This window comes from Phoca vitulina, unplaced genomic scaffold, assembly GCF_004348235.1.
Source record: "Phoca vitulina isolate PV1807 unplaced genomic scaffold, GSC_HSeal_1.0 scaffold7, whole genome shotgun sequence".
In the NCBI taxonomy this organism is placed as follows: domain Eukaryota; kingdom Metazoa; phylum Chordata; class Mammalia; order Carnivora; family Phocidae; genus Phoca; species Phoca vitulina.
The window spans coordinates 6,122,407-6,143,974 of record NW_022589710.1 but is presented as its reverse complement, the minus strand read 5'-3'; the positions used below and the strand labels follow the sequence as shown (position 1 = coordinate 6,143,974).

General features: G+C 35.7%; 1 long non-coding RNA gene and 1 pseudogene across 1 annotated transcript; one reads left to right on the top strand and one right to left on the bottom strand.

Annotated features, from left to right (window-relative positions):
- Nucleotides 1–1,164: 1,164 nt before the first annotated feature.
- LOC116632871 lies at nucleotides 1,165–19,143 on the top strand. Its single transcript, XR_004299523.1, has 4 exons — nucleotides 1,165–2,589; nucleotides 8,324–8,376; nucleotides 8,487–8,573; nucleotides 18,486–19,143. It is a non-coding gene; the product is annotated as an uncharacterized LOC116632871 (long non-coding RNA).
- Nucleotides 19,144–19,696: 553 nt separating this feature from the next.
- Nucleotides 19,697–20,129, bottom strand: LOC116632868 (annotated as a pseudogene).
- Between the last annotated feature and the right edge of the window lie 1,439 nt (nucleotides 20,130–21,568).

Genomic DNA, 21,568 nt, shown 5'->3' with positions numbered 1-21,568 from the left:
AAAATAGTGAATATGTATATCAGCAATGTGTGTGTTTTAAAGCATTTCAAAACATTTAATACCAGAGCCCAGCTAATATATTACTTATATCTGTATTACAAAAAGTGATCATATCATAGAGGTAGCACACACTATGAGATTTGGTAGTTGCCATGGTAACTATATTTTTTTTTCCTGAACAGAAGAATAAATAGCTACACACATTCCTTGTAATTTATTAAGCTGGTAATTTACAGTAGCTTTAAAGATAGTGTGCCTTCTCATTTTTTTTAAATCCAAATTGGAATATACCCATTTTCATTCTTTTGAGTCTAATGAAACAAAATAAAAAAGTTATTTGCTTTGTACTTATTTGTTGTTTGTTTATTTATTTTTATTGGTTGTTCTGAAGCATTAGAAAAAATGTATAATATTTCCAAGTTACTTTCCGGTACTTAGGGATTGAGAAGTTTTTTTAACGACTTTCTAATGCAATATGTCAGGCTACTCAAAAGTAAAGTATTTATATAACAAATGCTTAAATAGTGCTTATTCTGTGCCAGACTATTTTCTAAGAACTTTATAAATTTTAGTTTATTTAATCTTAACTCATAAAATTGTAATATCTTCCTTGCAGTGTGCTTCTTTCTGGCAGTTAGGTCAATAACAATAGCCAGACGGAGTAAAAGAGAGAAAGAGAAGTCAAATTCTTTGACACCTCTTTTTAGGTAACTTATTCTCTATTTGCATGGACAATAAGGTATTCAATATCTAATAGTAGAATATTAAATTTGAATAAAACAGTAAATATACTTGTTTTCTCTGAAAAGCACATTTTTACCCCTCTTCCCAACTGACCCTGTTATCCTTCTCGGTATCTATTAACTCCATTTTAAGACCTTTGTATGTGTATTTTTTTCTACATAGCTTTTGATTTCCCTCTTTCACCTAACTCATTTTTAAATATATTAGGCCCTGTGTACTTTCTCTGGTAGTTGGCATTCTTCTAAACTCTGAGAATTATTTTTATTTAATGACTATTACTTGTATTTTATTATTTTTATATTAAAAATTTTGACAATATAAAAAAGTTGAAAGGGGAAGCTGAACCAGTTGTACCATAATGCAAGCAAAAGTGTTGCCACCATTTTGATTTCATTTTAAATAAGTGCATTCATTTACACACTGTTTATTACACATTGTACTGCATATGCAACATATCTTGTTTTATTCAATTACTATATTACTTAATTTTTTATGTCTCCGTAAATATTTCTAATGGCTCCATGGTGTCTTATTACTGTTTGCTTATCCATTCCCTTATGGCTGGAAATTTTAATTTCTTCTAATTCTGTTCCATTATAAATAATGTTGCTCTAATTGTCTTTACTCATAGGCTTGTTTTATTTTTCACAATTTGTAGCACAGATTCCCAGGAACAGAATTTAAGGATTCAGATATCCTGAATCCAAGCCCAGAGTTCTTTGAGATCATAACTTAGATTCTAGAGAGAAGAGAGAAAGAAGATGTATTAAAGCTAAATTTTTAGTTCAGACCTTATGCTCCCCCACCATCCTCATAGCATGGGTCCTAAATGGAAAGCAAAGAATTAGGAGACAACATTAAGGGATCTTGGACAACGATTTTGCTTACTGGGTCCACCCCTCTGTCCAGTAATACTCATCTGTAAATGGGAAAATCTATTATGAGCACAGAATTGTTCTGAGCATGAATGAGGTAATGAAAATGAAAACTGCATCTTTGCCACAAGCATTTTTGCCACATCACTAGTTGGCCATAAGGTGATTTTTTTTGTAAAAGATAAAAAAATAATAATAATTACTGATTGACAGTTTGGTTTGACAGTTTGTTGGTTTCAACTGGCTGACAGTTGGTTTCATTTCTCCATTGGTGTAGTACTACCATTTTCATATTATAGGAATCTTAGCCCTCATAATGATCTGTACAGTGGGGCAGAGTTCTGAACTCAGGTTTCTCATAGAACTTTGGAACATCTATCAGTGGACATGTGACAGTATGCCAAAAACAAACAACAGAGTGGAAAACTTTTACAAAGCAATGCAAAGCTCAGTTATAAATATGCATCTTGGTATTTGGAAACTGATACCTCTCTTAAGGGAAGAAGATATTTTACCAAAAAAGAAACAGTGCGGTGCTGAGCAAGAAGAATTAACAGGCAAAAACCAAAACCAAAACAAAAAGCAACAAAAAACCCCCACAAAAACAAAACAAAACAATATAATACCATGAACGAAAGATTTTGAAGACAAGTTTTTAGGTAAAAATCCACAAAATACAATTAGTTATTTGCACAGTATTGCCATGAATCTACACACAGTTTAAAAGTATTCAAATATTTTGTAGTTTGCAATAAAACCTGTATAATTTTGTTATTCACTTTTTATGTTTCACTAGATTCTGTTTAATGAATGTCCGTCTTTGCTTTTTTGTTAATTTTATCTTTTATGGCAAAATTGCCTTACAGGCGAATTAGTTTTGCGGCCGGGACGCTTGTGGCAGAAATGCTTACCGTAAAAATACCGGAGTTGAAAAATTGCACGAGAACTCTATAGTGCCTTCAGAGACCAGGTAGGTAGCGGAACTGAGGGAAAAAAATAGTCAGTTGTGGAAATTTTGATCAATAAGGAAATGCAAGGCCAGGATAAAAGCATCAAAATGACCATACACTACATGGGCCACCAGTTTGCACTCCTGGTTTAATGTGTTTCTATCCTTGACTTTGCTCGCTTGCCCTTCCAGCCTCCTTTCCCTATTAAAACCTAAGTTTTTCCTTCAACAACAGCACTCATTTCCAATGGATCTATTTCTTGAACTCCCCCTGCGTCATCAAGGCAATGCTAGGAGTAAAAGTCCTTGAGTCGTCGTGTAACTTAAGTAATGCTGTGCTGTGATTTTCACTGAAACAGCCACTCATTATTTCTTATCATTATTCAGAAATGCTTCACTTTCTAATCTGGTTCTTTCATTGTTATTGTTGTTGTTTTAAAGATTTTATTTATTTAGTTGAGAGAGAAAGAGAGAGCATAACGGGAGGGGAGGGAGAAGCAGGCTCCCCTCTTAGCCAGCTGGATCCCAGGACCTGGAGATCATGACCTGAGCTGAAGGTAGAGGCTTAACCGACTGAGCCACCCAGGTGCCCCTCATTATTTGTTTTTAATAAATGTAGAATATGATCATCATAGATATTGAAAACATAACAAAGTGTCTAAATGAAATTAAAAGTCAAACCTCTTCCTCTTTCCCTAAGGTTCTAATCTGCCTGACTAAAGCCTAAATCTCAGCAAAAGATCTTGTTTTCTTTTAAGAATAATAAAGAAACTTTCAGCTTTTTTCCCTCTCTACTTAAAGTGTTTCTAGACCATATATATATATATAGAGAGAGAGAGAGAGAGAGTGATATATGATCTATGACAATTCATAGATATATATTTAGGTGATCAAGTTCTTTCCTTTATTTTCCAAATTAGCTCTCTCCACCTCCCCAACCATTTAGAAACTTTGAGCAAATATTTCATCTTCCTTCCATTAAAAGATGACATTCCTTCCTCTGAAATGCTTCTTTCTCCCAGCCTGTATACACATCCCGTTTCTTAATATCTTATACATCCTATAATGGCCTTAATCTCACTCAAGGCATTAGTGTTTTCTTTTTTCCCTACTTCCTTATTCCTTGTAAAAGATTTCTGTTGGTTTTTATTCCAGCAGCATCCTTTCCCTCATTCATGTGGTAATAGTATTTCCCTCTCTTTGCAGAAATTTGTTCCCCTATTAATGTTTTGGTTTTTGTTAAGCTACCAAAGAGGAGAGCATCAGACATAACCTGAAAAGTAACACACAAACCCCTTTTGAAAACAGATTAATCCAAGAGTGGGCTGGTGAACCAACCAGGGTGAATCAGATTTTTTCTGTGCAGTTCATGAATTGCTTCTGGGATATTGTGAGTTTAGGGTTGTCAGAAGCCTCTCACCCATCGAGAAAGAAACAGATGGATACACACACACACACACACACACACACACACACACACACACAGAAGGAGAAAGAGAAGGAGGGAGAGAGAGAGAGAGAGAGTGAGAGAGAGAGAAATCCTCAGAGATTAGTAGAGCCAAGAGTTCAGGGTGAAGGGAGGGAGAGAGATTTAATGAACCTATTTATGTCCCTTGGTTAGGATATGCCTCAACCCAGGTTGTGGCACATATCTTTTTTGTCCAAGTTCAAGTTTGTTTTCTCTAATTTGTAACATTTTTCTGAATTATATGCTTTAATTCCTGATAACTGGGTCTGTGCTCTCATTAGTGTGCTGAAATGCTCTCTAGATATTTTAATTGGCATTCAGAGTTCTCTTAATCGTCATGATCTTAACCCTTCAGTGTCATTTGACCATGTTGCCTCTCTTTCTGTATCGCTTTAGATATTTTAAACTGAAAAGGATTTCTTCTAGGGAATTAAATGCTTCAAACTTGCTAGAAGTTCTGGTGGAGTAGAATTCAGGAGGCTGCCTCTGCATCTTTGCTTTGAAAGTCATGCTGCTGTGATGCAGATGTCAGGAATCTGCAGCTGCTCCTGCCACTGCAACTGCTGCACAGAGCGCCCACGGGCAACGCTGGCCACTAGGCGCTGGAATGTCGGGTCTGCCCACTGCTTAACAGCCACTAGTTACAGGAAGATGACCTCTGTTTCTCTTCTGCCTTTTAGATTTTGTGTGAGAGCATCTAATAGAATGCAAGTCACATCCAGAAGCCCAGTTGCCAGGCAATTTATGAAATAAAGATTTTAAATCCCTAACCTTACTAAACAGAATGAGGCCAAAGTGGACATTGAAAGATCCAATCCAACAATCTATTAAATCTTCTTTCTGACAGTTGCCTACTTCCTGTTAACTGTATGGTACTATCTTTTCTGTCTCCCTTCCTCTCAGATGCTTCTTTGGTCTACTTCATTGTTTAATTATTTACGCCCAATAAAAACAGGGATTTCTAGAGCTATCACTCTTGACTTTCCCTTCTTTCCTCCGGATACTGTCTCCATACACTCCATACACTTTGGTTTCAAATATTATTTCTCTTACTTTGACTAAACTCCATAGCTCCGGGATGAGTCATAGCTAAGAAGTGGTGGAATTAATTGAAAATGTAGAGGGGACTGAATAAAGGGATCTGAAACTTAGGATGGATAACCTCTTCCAAAGAGCCAGCTCTAAATATGCTTATGTCCCTAAATCCAAATTAATATATTGAAAAATAAATACAAAGAAAGTATGGATGAAGATATAGAAGACATAGGTATTGTATCAGTTAAAATTCTTTGGGCTCCAGGCTTTTCTCTTTCCATTCTTCTACCTTCAGTCTATTGGTGTTGTCTCCCCTTCTGGTTACAAGACCTCTGTAGCAGTTCCAGGCATCGTATGCAGGCACAACCATACCCATTGAATGTTTATGGAGCAAAACCTTTCCACAAAGCCCTTAGGAGCCAGCCAGTGGTCAAACTCCATTGGCCAGGATTAAATTACATGTCTATGACCTATCACAAAGAAGGCTAGGGAAATGAGTATTTCTTTCAACCTCTATCTACATTGGGAGGCAGAACTATTACAGCAAGAAGACAGAGGGACTGTTGGGCAAAAAAACAATTGTGCCTGCCATTCTATTCAAATTTGCAGGTTATATAAAATCAGGATGAATTGCAAATGCCTTGAATGACAAAGTCTGAACAGAATAACTGAATAGCCTTGAATAATGTACTCAACGCAGTATAGGTATTAAAAAACCTGCATTTGGAATCTAAACCTAATTTTGTTTGGTCAAAGTATAAGGGGTATACAGGATACAAAATACAAGGAAAAGACCTGGGCTATGAATCTGCAATAAGAATTCATGAGGAAAAAAATGTCATATGGCTGCTCAAAAAAGTGAATTTAACTTTAAGGAACAATAACAAGTTTAAAAAGAGGGTGAATCAATTCTTCTGGATGGTGAACAGAGCTGACAAGGTATTTGAATATGTGTGGGAAGGTACTGATAAATTAGAGTATAGACAGAGTCTATAACGACTGTCATTTAGTTTGAGGAGCTGGACAGGCTTTGCCTGGATAAGAAAAGAATCATGGCCCTGTCTAATGTCAGTCTTATACGTGTTTTGAGTGTCCTTCTAGGGTCAATTTCTAAACATCTATTTGCAAATCAGTATGAAACCAGTAGTAAATTTATGTAGCCTACTACTTTAGAAACTCATTTTTCTTCTGTGAATACAGTTTTCTGTTCTTTCTTTTTACTAGCATAGGCTTCCATTTACTCCTTCTTTTAAAAAAATCATTTCCATTTACTTTCTTCATGAACTCTTTATTCCTATTTTACATCTAGTTTTTTTCTCATCTTCTGTCCTGTTTGCCTACCTTCTTTCTTTTCCTTGCCTCTATTCTTTTTTCAACATTTCTTTTTCAAAAGTATATCTTTATTGTCACCCATGTAAAAGATATGATTTCTTTTTGTTTTGTTTTGTTTTGTTTAGCTTTGCTTTAAGTTTTTATTTAAATTCCAGTTAGTTAACATACAGTGTAATATTGGTTTCAGGTGTACAATACAGTGATTCAACACTTGCATACATCACCCAGTGCTCATCACAGCAAGTGCACTTAATCCCATCACCTGTTTTACCCATCTTCCCACCCACCTCCCCTCTGGTAACCATCAGTTTGTTCTCTATAGTTAAGAGTCTGTTTCTTGGTTTACCTCCCTCTCTCTCTTTTTTTCCCTTTGCTTATTTGTTTTGTTTCTTAAATACCATATAAGAGTGAAATCATATGGTATTTGTGTTTCTCTGACTTATTTCGCTTAGCATAATACTCTGGCTTCATCCATGTCATTGCAAATGGCAAGATTTCATTCTTTTTTATGGTTGAGTAATATTCCTGTGTGTGTGTGTGTGTGTGTGTGCACATGTGTGTATGTGTATATACCACATCTTCTTTATCCATTCATCAGTCCATGGGTACTTACGGTGTTTCCATAATTTGGCTATTGTAGATAATGCTGCTATAAACGTCGGGGTGCATGTATCCATTTGAATTAGTATTTTTATATTCTTTCTGTGATTGCTGATCATATGGTAGTTCTATTTTTAACTTTTTGAGGAAGCTCCATACTGTTTTCCAGAGTGGCTACACCAGTTTGTGTTCCCACCAACAGTGTAAGAGGGTTCCCCTTTCTCCGCATTCTCACCAACACCTGTTGTTTCATGTGTTGTTGATCTTAGTCATTCTGACAGGTATCAGGTGATATCTCACTGTAGTTTTGATTTGTATTTCCCTGATGATGAGTGAATTTGAGCATCTTTTCATGTGTCTGTTGACCCTTTGTATATCTTTTTTTTTTAAAGATTTTATTTATTTATTTGACACAGAGAGAGATAGATAGCGAGAGCAGGAACACAAGCAGGGGGAGTGGGAGAGGGAGAAGCAGGCTTCCCACTGAGCAGGGAGCCTGATGAGGGGCTTGATCCCAGGACCCTGGGATCACGACCTGAGCTGAAGGTAGACGCTTATGCGGATCTCGATCCCAGGACCCTGGGATCATGACCTGAGCCGAAGGCAGACGTTTAACGACTGAGCCACCCAGGTGCCCCGACCATTTGTATATCTTATTTAGAAAAATGTCATGTCTTCTGTCCATTTTTAATTTTTTTAATTTTTATTTTTTTAAAAGATTTTATTTATTTATTTGACAGAGAGAGAGATAGCGAGAGCAGGAACACAAGAGGGGGTGGGAGGGTGGGCGAGGGAGAAGCAGGCTCCCCGCTGAGCAGGGAGCCTGATGCAGGGCTCCATCCCCGAACTCTGGGATCATGACCTGAGCCGAAGGCAGACGCTTAACCGACTGAGCCACCCAGGTGCCCCTCTGCCCATTTTTTAATTGGATTGTTTGTTTTTTGGGGTGTTGAGTTTTATAAGTTCTTTATATATTTGGATTCTAACCCTTTGTCAGATATGTCATCTGCAATATCTTCTGTTCCATAGATTGCCTTTTAGTTTTGTTGATGGCTTCTTTTGCTGCGCCAAAACGTTTTATCTTGATGCAGTCCCGATAGTTTATTTTTACTTAAATTGTCTCTTTTCATTTTCCTCTACTCATTTTAATACTGCATCGTTTTCTTTTTTTCTGGAAATGAAGGTGAGCTGTTTCCATTACAAAGATGACAGTGACAGTCAAAAGAGTCTAATACTGCTATGCTCAGAATTTCTGAAATAACTAGAAATTTTAATCTTCAAAGAAAGAAAAATATCAACAAATCTATGTTTATTTTTTAGTCCTTTAGCTATTTTCTTGCATTTCTGGATACTACTTACAAATCCTTCCTTAGGTAAGTATCTCCAATATTAGTTACATTTTAAACAGCCAGATTTTATTGTTACAATGCCAATTTTGTTTAAGTAAGTGAATGCCTATGACATTGGCCCTCTATGAACTTAGGTGTGGAAGAAAAGCAGGCACAAGTTAAGTAACCAAACAGGAAGAAAAAGAAAATGGGAAAGAGAAAAAACCTCCTTCAAGGACAAGGTATGTATTTTTAGTATATGTTTTGTAGACTGATGGATTCCAGACTTGATTCCCTCAAGATTGAGTTCTCTCTGAGACGTGAAGTTCTCCATGACAATTAAAACATTGCATTTATCACTACATACATTGCCATTGGCTTGAACTATTGACAGCTGCATCCGTCAGAGTAATGGTTCTCAACAGGAGCGATTTTTGCCCCCCAGGGGACATTTGGCAATTTCTAGAGACATTTTTAGTTATAACAACTGGGGATGGGGACGCTACTGGCATCTAGTGGGTAGAGGCGAGGATTGCTGCTAAACCAATACATAGGACAGCTCCTCGTAACAGAATTATCCGGCTCAGATGTCAGTAGTGCCCAGGAGAAGAGGCAACTCTTTAAAACAAGGTATTGATTCTATTGTTATAGAATTGCCAGAGGATATTAGAAAGTATTCGCTAAAAAAGAAAGCCTCTTTATGTGTATAGCAATTGTATACTGTTTCCTAATACCATAGTTGCAAAATGGATAGAGTTATTGGAGGGTTATATCTTAGACTTGCATCACATAAAACTTGACATACTTTATTGTCTCTCTCCTGTCACTTGAATATAAACTCTTAATGTGGAGCTTTTTGTTATTGTTATAGTTCAGTGATGGCACATGATAGGCACTCGGTAAGCATTTATTTTTTTAAATAAATAAATGCCTAGGTAGGGTTAAGTTATTCAATTTTTAAAAAATCATTTTGTTCCAGATAACTGTTTTCTTTTGTTCTTTTCTTCATTCCTTTCTTCTCTTCTTCCTTCCTTTCTTTAAAAAAAATTCATAGATGCCTTGGTATGTCAGCCAATTGTTAGGATTTTTGTCTCTGTAAGCAGTATAGGTATGTAGACACACACAGAAATTTTATTCAGCTTAGGAAATTCACAGGTGTTCTGAAGACACTCATAAACTCCTAGGATTCTTAGGTCTCAACTGAAAAATTTAGGAAAACTGTGAAACCAGAAATGCGATAGTCAACCAAATATCTAGCTGCTTTTAGGTGTGGGAAACCTATGAAATTTAGAAAAAAATGATACTCACCAAAGTCAAGCAACAAGCTACCCAAAGTGTTAAACTTCCTACCTATAGAAGGGATCTCACTGAATTAAAAAATTACTTACAGAGACTTCATATAGTAGGTACTGCTTCTGAGTTAAGTACTCTATAAATTGAGAAATACATTTTCCCACTTAATGTTTTTATCTATTTATAACAAAGATCTGATATAAGGTCTTTTATATAAACTTGATTAATTACAAGGTTTAAGCAGACTTTCCTTATTTATGACCTATTTGTAAGGAAAAGGCAAAAAGAGTGCAGTATTTCTTCAGGGGGATTATTTTCTATTGATGGGTGTCTGTTGACAGAATCCTTATCATTTCTTGCCAATTTTCTCAAAGAACATTGTGACAACTGCTCACAGCAGGCAGAGTCAGACTCCAGAATTGATTTTGGCAATCTGTATTGATCATATTGTTGATGATCTTTAAAACATCTTGCTATCCCAGACTTTACTTATGTCAAGGAGAATTAACAAATCTATCTGATATTGGTATGTTCATGCCACTACCAAATCTTGAATTCTAAAAAAAAAAAAGCATAGGAAGTAGATTATAATTGTCATCAATATTTAAGAGTCATCTCTAGCCAAAAAGCATCAACAAGCTAATCGAACATTTTACAAAGATGCTGCTCCCATTTTATTCAACTGCATAATGACTTCAGAGGTTCATAAATGAAAATCATAGGAAGGCCTATTTGTCTTTGAGCTTTCTATTTTGCTTTTATTCTTTGTGTAAGACACTGGAAAGGTATTTGAAGACCTCAATAGAGGAAAAGTGAAAGGAAAGGAAAAGAAGGAAATAAGAGGCAAAGAGAAAGTGGAATAGAAAATTTTTTAATGTTTGCCATAGTTTTTCTGCTAAAATATGAGAAAAGCGAAGTCAGAAAGCTAATAATAGGAAAATGAGAATTTAGAAGCCAAAGAGAGCATTGATTTAAATAAATAAATATATTTGTGTAGGAATGTGTACATTTGTGTATATATATATATATATTTGTATTCGACTTATGCCGTGTTCCTTTCAAGAACATAAAATATGTTTGCATGTATTTTATTTGTCTTATGTAATTTTCATCTTACAGAGGGAGAAAATAAAGTGCAGAAAGAATAAGCGGTGATGAATAAGAAGTCACCCAGTCAGTGGGAAGAATGGAGAATATCTAATTCATTTGAAATTCAATTAATGATCTGTCCCTTCAGTTATTTTAAGACATGCAAGATATGATATGTATTGAAACATAAGACAGTGCCAGGAATCTGGTGGTTTTATTTCACTTAAAAACAAATTAACCTAAAGGGATTATTTGACTTTGAAATCCAAATTTCTTGGCAAAATGGCTTGCTAGTGTCCATTTCAAAGGCAGGTTTAGGGCCTAGACTTAGACCACTGGTTCATTTGTCCATCTCTGGATATATTAGTTTGAGTCAAGAATGTCTTCAGCATGTGTACATTAAATCAGACTTGTAAAGTGTATCTCAAACATTAGAGTTTTATGTTATTTCTTTTTTTTTCAAATGAATTTGGCCTAAAATGTTAACAAAATTGGAAACAGCTGTGTTAAGAAACTACTTTCTTTTCCATTTATAGTCTTGTCGACCAATATAAACTTCATCATTTTAGTGGAGCTTCTCCCCCACATCCAGATGTTATGGATTTCTCAATAATCCTCAGCAAAAATTGCCAAAACCAACAAGAAGTTTTAACATGTAAATTCAACACATTGTTTCATGCTCATCATGGCCTTTTCTCCATCAGCCCCATCCTCATCAGATTTCAAATGCTCGGCAGTTGACACAGCTACAGCAAAGGACTCTGAGTCATCATCTCATTGTGGGATGGGTTCCTTTTAAATTTTTTTTGTCTGATTCATGAACTGCTTTTTGAAAATCTAAAAATGGTTCATGAATTGCTTGGGAGTTGGCAAAAATTAATAATAATGAGCCCATTTTGAGTACACTGAAATGAACTGATTATCATTGCAAGCTGTTGCTAATTTGGATTCTTGATGGCAAGAAAGGGTCCTACAGGAGTCTTTTCACTTGCAAGTAGGACAGATTTCATGGTGTGGCAGAGAAAACACTTTTGTAACCTTTACCTCTGTGTTTCCTTTTAGGATTATGGGATATATAGGAATAACAGGGCTGTTATTGAGACTGGATTTGGGGGTTTTAGTCTAATCATCCTGGGAAATTGATATAACCAATGGTCCATTCTAAACAAGTGGTAAAATGCAGACATGTCACTTAATCCAAGAATAGAGCTTAAGTGTTTTTGTAAATGTTAGGAGATGATGTTCTGCAGAATAAGCATGGATAGATCTGGTTATTTTATCCTAATTTATTACTCTGATATTGTTAGTTTTGCTCAGATCAGTTTCTAATCATTTTCTCCTAAACTTTCAAAGCTATTGGCTTTAGCAGCATCCTTCAGTTGAGTGTTTCACTGGGTAAAGTATATGTTACTCATAAAGTGAGAATTCCTCTTACTTATGTTTCATGAAAAAAAAATGTAGGGCAAAGTAAAGATTACACCACAGATATCACTGAAATATCAGAAATGACATTTATTATAATACCAGAAAATATTTTTGGCATAATTTGGGAAAATTTAAGTGAAGCAAATGGAAAACCAAAACAAAATGAAAATTTTACCTTCTCATGAATTTGTGAAATCAAATATTTAAAAATCTTCTTTTCATAGTAATCATGTCTGTGTAACCATGTTTTCTATTTTGAAACCAAGTAAGTAATCTTAGAAAGTAATAACCTATGAATACAAAATAATTATGAAAGATGTAATTTGACCTCAGATGGTTGAAAACACAATGGGATGAATTACTTTAATTTGGAGTTGAATTATAATGTACAAAATACCTCAAAATAATTAAATAAACTTAGCACTTAGAGAAATCATGCTATTCTTCAGCATGTTTTAGCTATAGGAAAATTAAATCTTTTGACCAAAACTATTCTTTTTCCAGCTACATATGGAAGGCAATGGAGATCTCTTACAGTATTGGAAAAGTTCTGTTTAATATTACGTTCAGAGCACTGCTTTATTGTACAACTTAAAAAAAATTATCTGAATTGTTCTTGAAATTTTATTTAGATTATTTTTTTAATCAAAGTCAAGTACAATAAAGCTTTGAAAATAGTAAATCACCTTTCACAGTGTGCTGACTAGCCACAATTTAACCATAATTTAAAATTTTTGATATCAATACTTAGCAACTAAAATTCTCATATATCATATTAAGGAAAACTAGAAAAAATACATCAAGCAAAGCAAGAAATGCCTGTGGAAAATGTCAATATGCTAGAAGACAGCAGAGTGAAGTTCTTGGATTAGAAATGGTACCTTTATTTGGTGTTGAGTAAAAATAGACATATGAATCTTAGCCTTGGCAAGGCAATTTCAAAATCTTTATTTTATTTTTTCTGGTATCTGAGGCTTTACTATATCCAGAAACCCTCCTAGAAATCACAATTTAAAGCAGGTAGTGTTTCACTCTCTCCTACAGGATATATAAATGCCAAATCATGTTACAGTTTAGTGCAGAAAACTGTTTTATTCTCAATGAGAGCTTTAAGTGTGAACGAGAACCAGAAATATCACACAGCACACACAGAAATTTAAATAAATTTACAGTATTTCAAAAAAACTGATTTAATAATTTTTAAAAACCTCTAGGGCCATGAGTTTAGCTTAATTTTAAAAACCCGAACACATTGTCCCATCAAACCTAAAGGCCAAAGCACTCCATCTTTATTTTAATGTACTAGATTTTATCATGAGACAAAATCGGGGGGTATGGGTGGGGGACAAAAAGATAGAGAAGGATCTGGTAATTTTGGCCTCTTTATTTCTACTCTCTGCCACCTGCTATTACAAAACTCCAAATCTGTTTTTGTCAACTCTTTTTTTCTTCTTTAGTTTCCCTTAAGGCCAAATGATAGCACGGCAAAGAAGAGTACATGGGAATTGAGGGGTTAGATAGAAAGAAACATTTAAACTGATATTTAAAAGAAAATTCTGCTTTGGTCTCTGACTTAAAATTTTTTAAGTATGATGTTGAACATCTAAGTCCTCTGGGGGAAAAAAAGAATGATCCTTGCAATCTTTTGAGAGCTAAGATTCATAGCTTTTAGAAGAACTATCTCTAGTTGATTTTTGTACCTGAGGTTGCTGAAAGAAGGAAAATATGAAGCCAACTATGATATTTGGTCTGCAGATCACAAAGGGTGGTCTAGCAGATCCCTTGAGTACATGAGATAGTGTTTCTCTGAGCAGAGGTTGAGGCTTCTGGGAAGCAAGGAAAGTATAGTGCCATGGAGACCTGTATGATACTCTGACTCACTTTTTTATAGGGAAAACTTATATTTGCAAAGAATTTTTCCCTTTGATTCCATTCCTTTCCATGTCATCTCTCCCTCTTCACAGCCCTGATGTTGTCATAATCTTCCTATCTCTGATTCTGACTCTACCTGTTGTCCTCCGGATATGGTTATTCCTTATCATTATATGAAGCAATTAACTTGTCATTCTAGTGCAAGAGTCCACAAACTCTGGCCTACTGGGCAAATGTGACCCACTACCTTTTTGAGCTAAGAATGAGTTCTATACTTTAAAAGGTTGAAAAATCAAAACAAGATTAATATTTTGTGGCATGTGAAAATTATGTGAAATTTGAATGTCAGTGACCATAAATAAAGTTTAATTGGAACACAGCCATGCTCATTCCTTTAGGTGTTATTTATGGATGATTCTACATTACAGTGGCAGAGTTGAGTAGTTGCAACAGAGATGGCATGGTCTGCAAAGCCTAAAATATTTATTATCTAGTCCTGTATGGAAAAAACCAACCTACTCACTCTTGCAGGGGTCAAAACAAAAGACCCCACAGTTTCTGTTACCTCTCCCTGACAACCTTGCTTCCAGATTTCTTTGTTTCAGGAAATGGAACCAACAGACTTCTCATAATTTAAGGTGGAAATCACACAGTTTTTGGTTTAAGAGTTTTAACCCATGTTCCTTTTCTGGGTTACAGTATGTTATCAATCCCCTACTGGCCCAGAGGATGAAGGAATCAATAAAACAACCATTTTCCCTTTAATTTACCATGATTTTAAAACATTGGGAGGCACTCCACGTAGATTTGCCTATGCCCCCACCCTAAAAAACACTTATGTGTTTACTGTGAATCTACAATTCACTTTATTTTTTTTACAGTGTTCTTTCTTTCTTTCTTTCTTTCTTTCTTTCTTTCTTTCTTTCTTGCTTTCTTTCTTTCTTTCTTTCTTTCCTTTTTGGTTGGTGCTCAGTGAATATTTTTTTCTTTATTTTTTTTATTATGTTCAGTCAGCACTGTATAGTACCTCATTAGTTTTTGATGTAGTGTTTAACGATTCATTAGTTGCGTATGAAGACACACATAGACAAAAAATAAAAGGCTGGAAATATACATACTATGCCATCACTAAACAAAGGAAACCTGAAGTGGCTATATTAACATCAGCCAAGTTAGATGTCAGAACATGGATATGAGCAAGGGTAAAGAGAGTAATAATGATAAGTGATTGATTCATTTAGTAACAATCCTTAGTGTATATATCTAATAACTGAGCTTCAAAATGCATGAAGCCAAAACTAATGGACGTGGAAACAGAAATAGACAAGTCCGCAAATATAGTCATAAACGTAACAGATCTCTCTATATAATTGAGATAAGTAGAAACAAAATCAACAAGTGTAAGGAAGACTTGATCAACCAACCAGAAATATGCCATCCACCAGCCAGAACTAGCTGGCCTGTGTAGAACAATACACTCAAAAACAGAACTTTTTCAAATACATGTAAAACATTTACTAAGTTCATATTCTGGGCCATAAAATAAGTTTCATTACATTTAAGAGGAGTCAAATCATAGAAAGTTTGTTCTGTGACCACATGTTATCAAATTAGAAATCAGTCCAAAAAAGGTATCTGGAAAATCCTCAAATATTTGAAAACTGAACACTTCTAAATAACTCATTGGTCAAAGGAAAATTATAAAATGTTTGGAACTAAATGAAAATGAAAACAATCTGTCAAAATTGGTGGGATATAGGTAAAATAATTCTCAGAAGGAAAGAACAATGGTCTAAAAACAATGACCTCAGTCCCACCTCTTGAAACTAGAAAAAGAAGAGCAAACTAAACTCCAAATAAGCAAATGAAAAAAAAAAAAAAGAAAACTAAGAGATGAACTGAATGAAACAGAAAATAGAAAAGACATAAAGAAAAACTCATGAGGGGCGCCTGGGTGGCTCAGTTGGTTAAGTGACTGCCTTCGGCTCAGGTCATGATCCTGGAGTCCCGGGATCGAGTCCCACATCGGGCTCCCTGCTCAGCAGGGAGTCTTCTTCTCCCTGTAACCCTCCCCCCTCTCATGTTCTCTCTCTCATTCTCTCTCTCTCTCTCTCAAATAAATAAATAAAATCTTAAAAAAAAAAGAAAGAAAAACTCATGAGATCAAAAGCTGCTTCTTTGAGATGATTAATAAAATCATAAGCCTTAAAACCCCAGAAAAAAAGTAAGAATAGAGAAAATGGAAATTACTAATTATCAGGAATGAGAAATGACAGATATCACTACAGATATTAAAACGATAATAAAATAATATGAACAACTTTATGCTAATTAATTTTAAAAGTTGTATGAAATGGATAAATTGCTCTAAAGACACACTACCAAAGTTCTTTCAAGAAATAGATTGCCCCAATAGACGTATCTGTTGTTAAAAATTAAATTTGTAGATAAAACCCTTCCAAAAAAGAAAAGAAAGGCCCAAGCCCAAATGGCTTTACTTTTTAATTCAACCAAGGAAGAAATAAAACCAATTCTACACAAACTTCCAGAAAATTGAAAAGGAATAAATACTTTCCAACTCATTCCACAGGGAGCATTAGGCTTATTCCAAAAACAGAAAAATGTAAGAAAAACTACATTCCATTGTTCTTCATGAATATGGACACGACTCTTTATAAAATCTTAGCAAATGGAATCCAACAATATACATAAAGGATTATACATGGCGTAGTGGGTTTATCTTAGGAAAATCAGGTTATGTTTAATAAACATCATACTTGGGACACCTGGGTGGCTCAGTCGTTAAGTGTCTGCCTTTGGCTCAGGTCATGATCCCAGGGTCCTGGAATCGAGTCCGGCATTGGGCTCCTTGCTCAGCGGGGAGCCTGCTTCTCCCTCTGCCTGCCATTCCCCCTGCTTATGCTCACTCTCATTCTCTCTCTGACAAATAAATAAAATCTTAAAAAAATAAACATCATACTTGATGGTAAAAGAATGACTATTTTCTTCCTTAGATCAGGAACAAGACAAGGATATTACTCTCATCACTGCCATTCAACACTGTACTATCACTTATCTGTTTCATTAAGTTTCCCACCCCTCCCCTGAAGTTTTATCTTGTTCTTTTTTTGGAACATTCACCTCTGTTCCTTCAGTTTGCTTGACTCTCTGTGTTGGTTTTTATGCATTAGATGAAATAGCCATCTCTCCCGGTCTTAAAATAGCCTCATGTAGGAGATGAACCTACCCTTCAACCCTGTCATAGTTCTTGGTTGTCTCTCAAGCCTTTGTAATTGTCAAAGCAGCCTATTTTATTTTTAATAGCTCCCAGTAGTTGAGGGTGTACCAAGACCAGTCAGTGTCTCAAAGAGGAGGATCTCAGTCAGTATCTAGATTGAGGCTGATTGGAAGCCAGATTCTCAGGCAGCAGCTTTTAAAGAATGCAAATATAATTATGAGTACACTTATCCTGGGGAGCCTGGATGGCTCAATCAGTTAAGCATCTGACTTGATTTTGGCCCAAGTCATAATCTCAGGGTTGTGAGATCGAGCCCCATGTCGGGCTCTGTGCTGGGGGTGGAGCCTACTTATGATTCTCTCCCTCTCCCTCTCCCTCTGCCCCTCCCCCATTCTATCTCAAAAAAAAAGTTTAAGAGTTCACTTATCTTGATGAGCTCTGAGAAATGTATAGAATTGTTGAATCATTATATTGTATATCTGAAACTAATATAACACTGTATGTTAATTATACTTGAATAAAAAATTTATTTAAATAAAGAATGCAAATATATACAGTCCTGTGGGACCACAAGTGTAAGCTCCAATGGCCACCAGAACCAGGAAATATAAAGGTATGCCCTGGGCAGCAGTCATAAAAATTGGGGCTCCTTTCTGGGAGACACTGGCCATCTGTAGTGTGGCAAGGGAGAGTGTTAAGATGGTGCCCTCCAGCTGGAGGGATGTAGATGGGAACTGCAAAGATAGCACCTGCCAAAAAAGAGAAAAGGGGAAAAGAGATGGCACCCGCCAGCTTTCACAAGGCAGACAGAGAGCGCAAAGCTGGCTTCCACCAGCCTCCTTCCCCCAGAGAGTATCCCCTCTGCCTCTGTCTGATGGTTTAAAATTAGCAAGTGAGCCTCTTTCACATAGTCTGGGTAGTTTTCAAAGGGCTGCTTTTGCGCTGAGCCCTGGGGCCAGTGAGTCTGTGCGAGGGCCCTTTAATAGGTCCCTCACCTCAGTTCACCACAGACCATGGATCTCTGGGGCGCAAGCCCTGTTGGTCTTCAGAGCCAGACATTTTGGGGGCTGCCTCCCAGGTGCAGGACTTAAAGGCCACAGGGCAGGGTGGGGGAAATTATGGCAAGATTGTTTCTCAGCCTTTCCTATCTGCTTCAGTGTGGTTTTTTTCATGTTAACCTCTAAGTGAAGGAGTCACTCTGCTAGTTTTTAAGGTTTTTTTTTGTTTTGTTTTCCAGAGGAAATTGTTCCATATGTAGCTGTAGATGTGTTCCTGGAGGGAGGGAGGTTCAGGATCTTCCTACATTGCCACCTTGGACCTGAACCTATGTCTGCTTCTTAATCTGCTTCTTAACATTCCCTGGATATGGTGACACAGGATCAGTTCTCCCCAGTTCATCAGTCAAATGGTCATTTTACTTCTTGTTTAATAGAAAGGTAAGACCTACTGCATGTTTCACCAAATCTCTTTTGATTCAATTATGTTGCCTATATGTCTTAGAAGTACTAAGTGAGAGAATATACTTTATTGCTTTATATCCAGAAAATTACTGAGGGGGATAAATATATTCTTTTGCCTCTAAATGAAAATAAAGATGAAAAATTGATGTGGGAAGAGAAAATATACCTTTGAATTGTTGAGAACAATACAGACAGAATTAAAAAACAAAACAAACCACCTACTGGTGAAAGGCACAGAATTTGTACCATAGAGATGAAGATGCTCTCTTAGCACAAAGTTCCATCTCTGACAATAGATAGTTTGAGAAAAAGCCACCTCCTCCATTTGTCACAGGGGAACTATTGTTTGAGCATCAAAGGAAGATTTCCTATTGGGGTAACATTAAGCTTGAAGTTCCATGTTAGAGAATTCATCGCCGAGTCCTCTCTCCAGAGTCAAGGGTCAATGAGAATAATTTACAGACGTTTTTAACTGTGAAAAAAAAAAGTAGAAACAATGTAAATGCAAAACAAAAAATCATGTTACTATTCAGATTGGAATTACATTATTTTATAAATTCATTTAGAAGAAACAATAACATTTTAAAATAATGAGTCTTCTAATTCAAGCAATAATAGGCATTGTTGTCCCTATTTAAAATTTTTTAATGTATTTGTAAGTTTAAATATAAGAGGTAAATAAATTCTCTCTGTAAAAAAATAGAAACAATACATATCCAATGAATGCCCCCTTGAATCCCACTTAGTTCTAGTCCCCTCTTTATTTATTTATTTATTTATTTTTTGTTATAGCACAACTTTTATATTTCAAATGGACAAAAAATTAGTATCGTTTACAGTATCTTAAGATAAATTGCCTTTGAATGGGAGCTTCCTTTCCAGTACTTTGAAGTCTACAAGACGTTTCTAGAAAATGTACTACTGTGGAAAATGACTGTTTAAATCGAATGGGGGGGGAGGGGGAAGGGCCTGTGGTTTCTCTTTTTGATTAATTGCTGTAACACTGTCCTTCAGGCGGCTGAGGGAGTTTCATGTTTTCCTAGACATCATTAGGCGCCGGAGCTCTTGCAGGACAACCTTGATGCTATATGAATTCTGCCATTTTGCTAGCACTGATATGGCTCTTGGGTCCACCACTCCATTAGAACTATTAACTCCATTCATATTAATTTTTGTTACAAATCTTACAAAGGGGGGTGCTTCTGGGTATTTAGGTCCACATTCTATTTTAAGGCTGTAGATTCGGTTTTCATAAATTGTCCGAGCCCGTGGTGGCTGCCATCTTGCGTCTCTAGTCCCCTCTTTAGACGTAACACCTGTCATCTCTCTAAATGGGTTATTTGCCTACATATATTTGTACATATGAAATACAGAGTTTTGTTTTGTGTTAAATAAATGAAAGTATGCCTTAGATACTATACTTTGATTTTTAATCGACTATGTCTTGAAGAACATTCCATGTTTGAATGAATAGAATAGGTAACATAACCAAATTCTTTTTAATTGCTACATGTTTCCTGATGTGGATACATTGTAGCTTAGGTCCTTCTCCTACTTGTTTTTCAGGGTTTTTTTGTTTTTTGTTTTTTTGGGTTTTTTCGACACAGCCCAGAATTGGGTTTTAATTTTTACCCTATTTGAAAGTTTTTTGTTATAGCTGGTATGTTTGGTATTAGTCATCTTATCTTGTCCTTTTTGTTTATAATCTCTTGATGTTTCTGTATTTACTAATAAGGATCATGTTTCCTTTGTTTTTCTCTACTGAAAAATACACATCCTTTTTCCTAGCAGTTCTACCAACTACAAACTTAAATCTGTATTCTGTATTTATCAATGCAAAGAATAAAATAATTTCTTTGTGCCAGCATTATTTATAATGATAAAAATAGTTGAAAGAGCCTTTATTCCTATAGTTTATTAAGGGAGGGAACAAATACCTTCTTTGGATCACATTGCCAAAGTAGAGTAGAATTCCAAATAGGTTTTTTTTTTTTATTTAATTTATGTATTATCTTGGAAGACTGTAAAAGCAGAAGTGTTTTGAACATGAGCCACAACAAAGAATTCTACAGGTAACTGAGCTCAGTAAAGAAAATCTAATTAGGAACCTGCAGGGTGTGTGTGTGTGTGTGTGTGTGTGTGTGTGTGTGTGTGATTTCTGAAGGTCTAAATGCAAGTATACCTACTTGATAAGGACACTTATACTCTTTGGGGAAAAATATTGAGTGATTAGCTAGGCCAAAAGAAGGCAGTGGGAGATAAAAAAAACTATTTTTAAGGGCAAGATTGAACAATAAAAATAAAAATTGTTTTATGATTGAATGCATGAATAATAAACATTAAAGAGTAGATGTCCTTAGGTACTGAAATTACTGTTAACTGGTATTTTGGTTTCCTGGATTGAAATACAAAGTGAGAGCGGGGCTGAGCCTTACAACTTGCGGAGTAGGAACAGATTTTAGGCTAATATTTGTGATGAGAAGATTCCCAGCAACATAGGGGCGGAACTGGACAATGGAATTTAGGAACAAATAACTGTGGATTGTAGGTTCTCTTTTTTGTGTTGCCATTCTTTTATGAAGCCCTCAAGTCCTTATTAATTTTATTAGTCACTACATTTGAGTAATAATCTTGTGTTGGCAAAAGCTTGGGAAATAAAAAAATTTGTATTCGTATTTTGAAATAAATCAGACTGCAAAAATCTGGGATACCATGTAGATATGGGAAAGAGATGGCAAGAGCTACAGTTCAAAGGGAGTTATGTAATAAAACAGATCTTTTGGATCCTAAGAAATATTTGGGAGAACATTATCTTCCCTCCACACTCTGGATTGAATCTCCAAAAATACTTAGTTGAGCA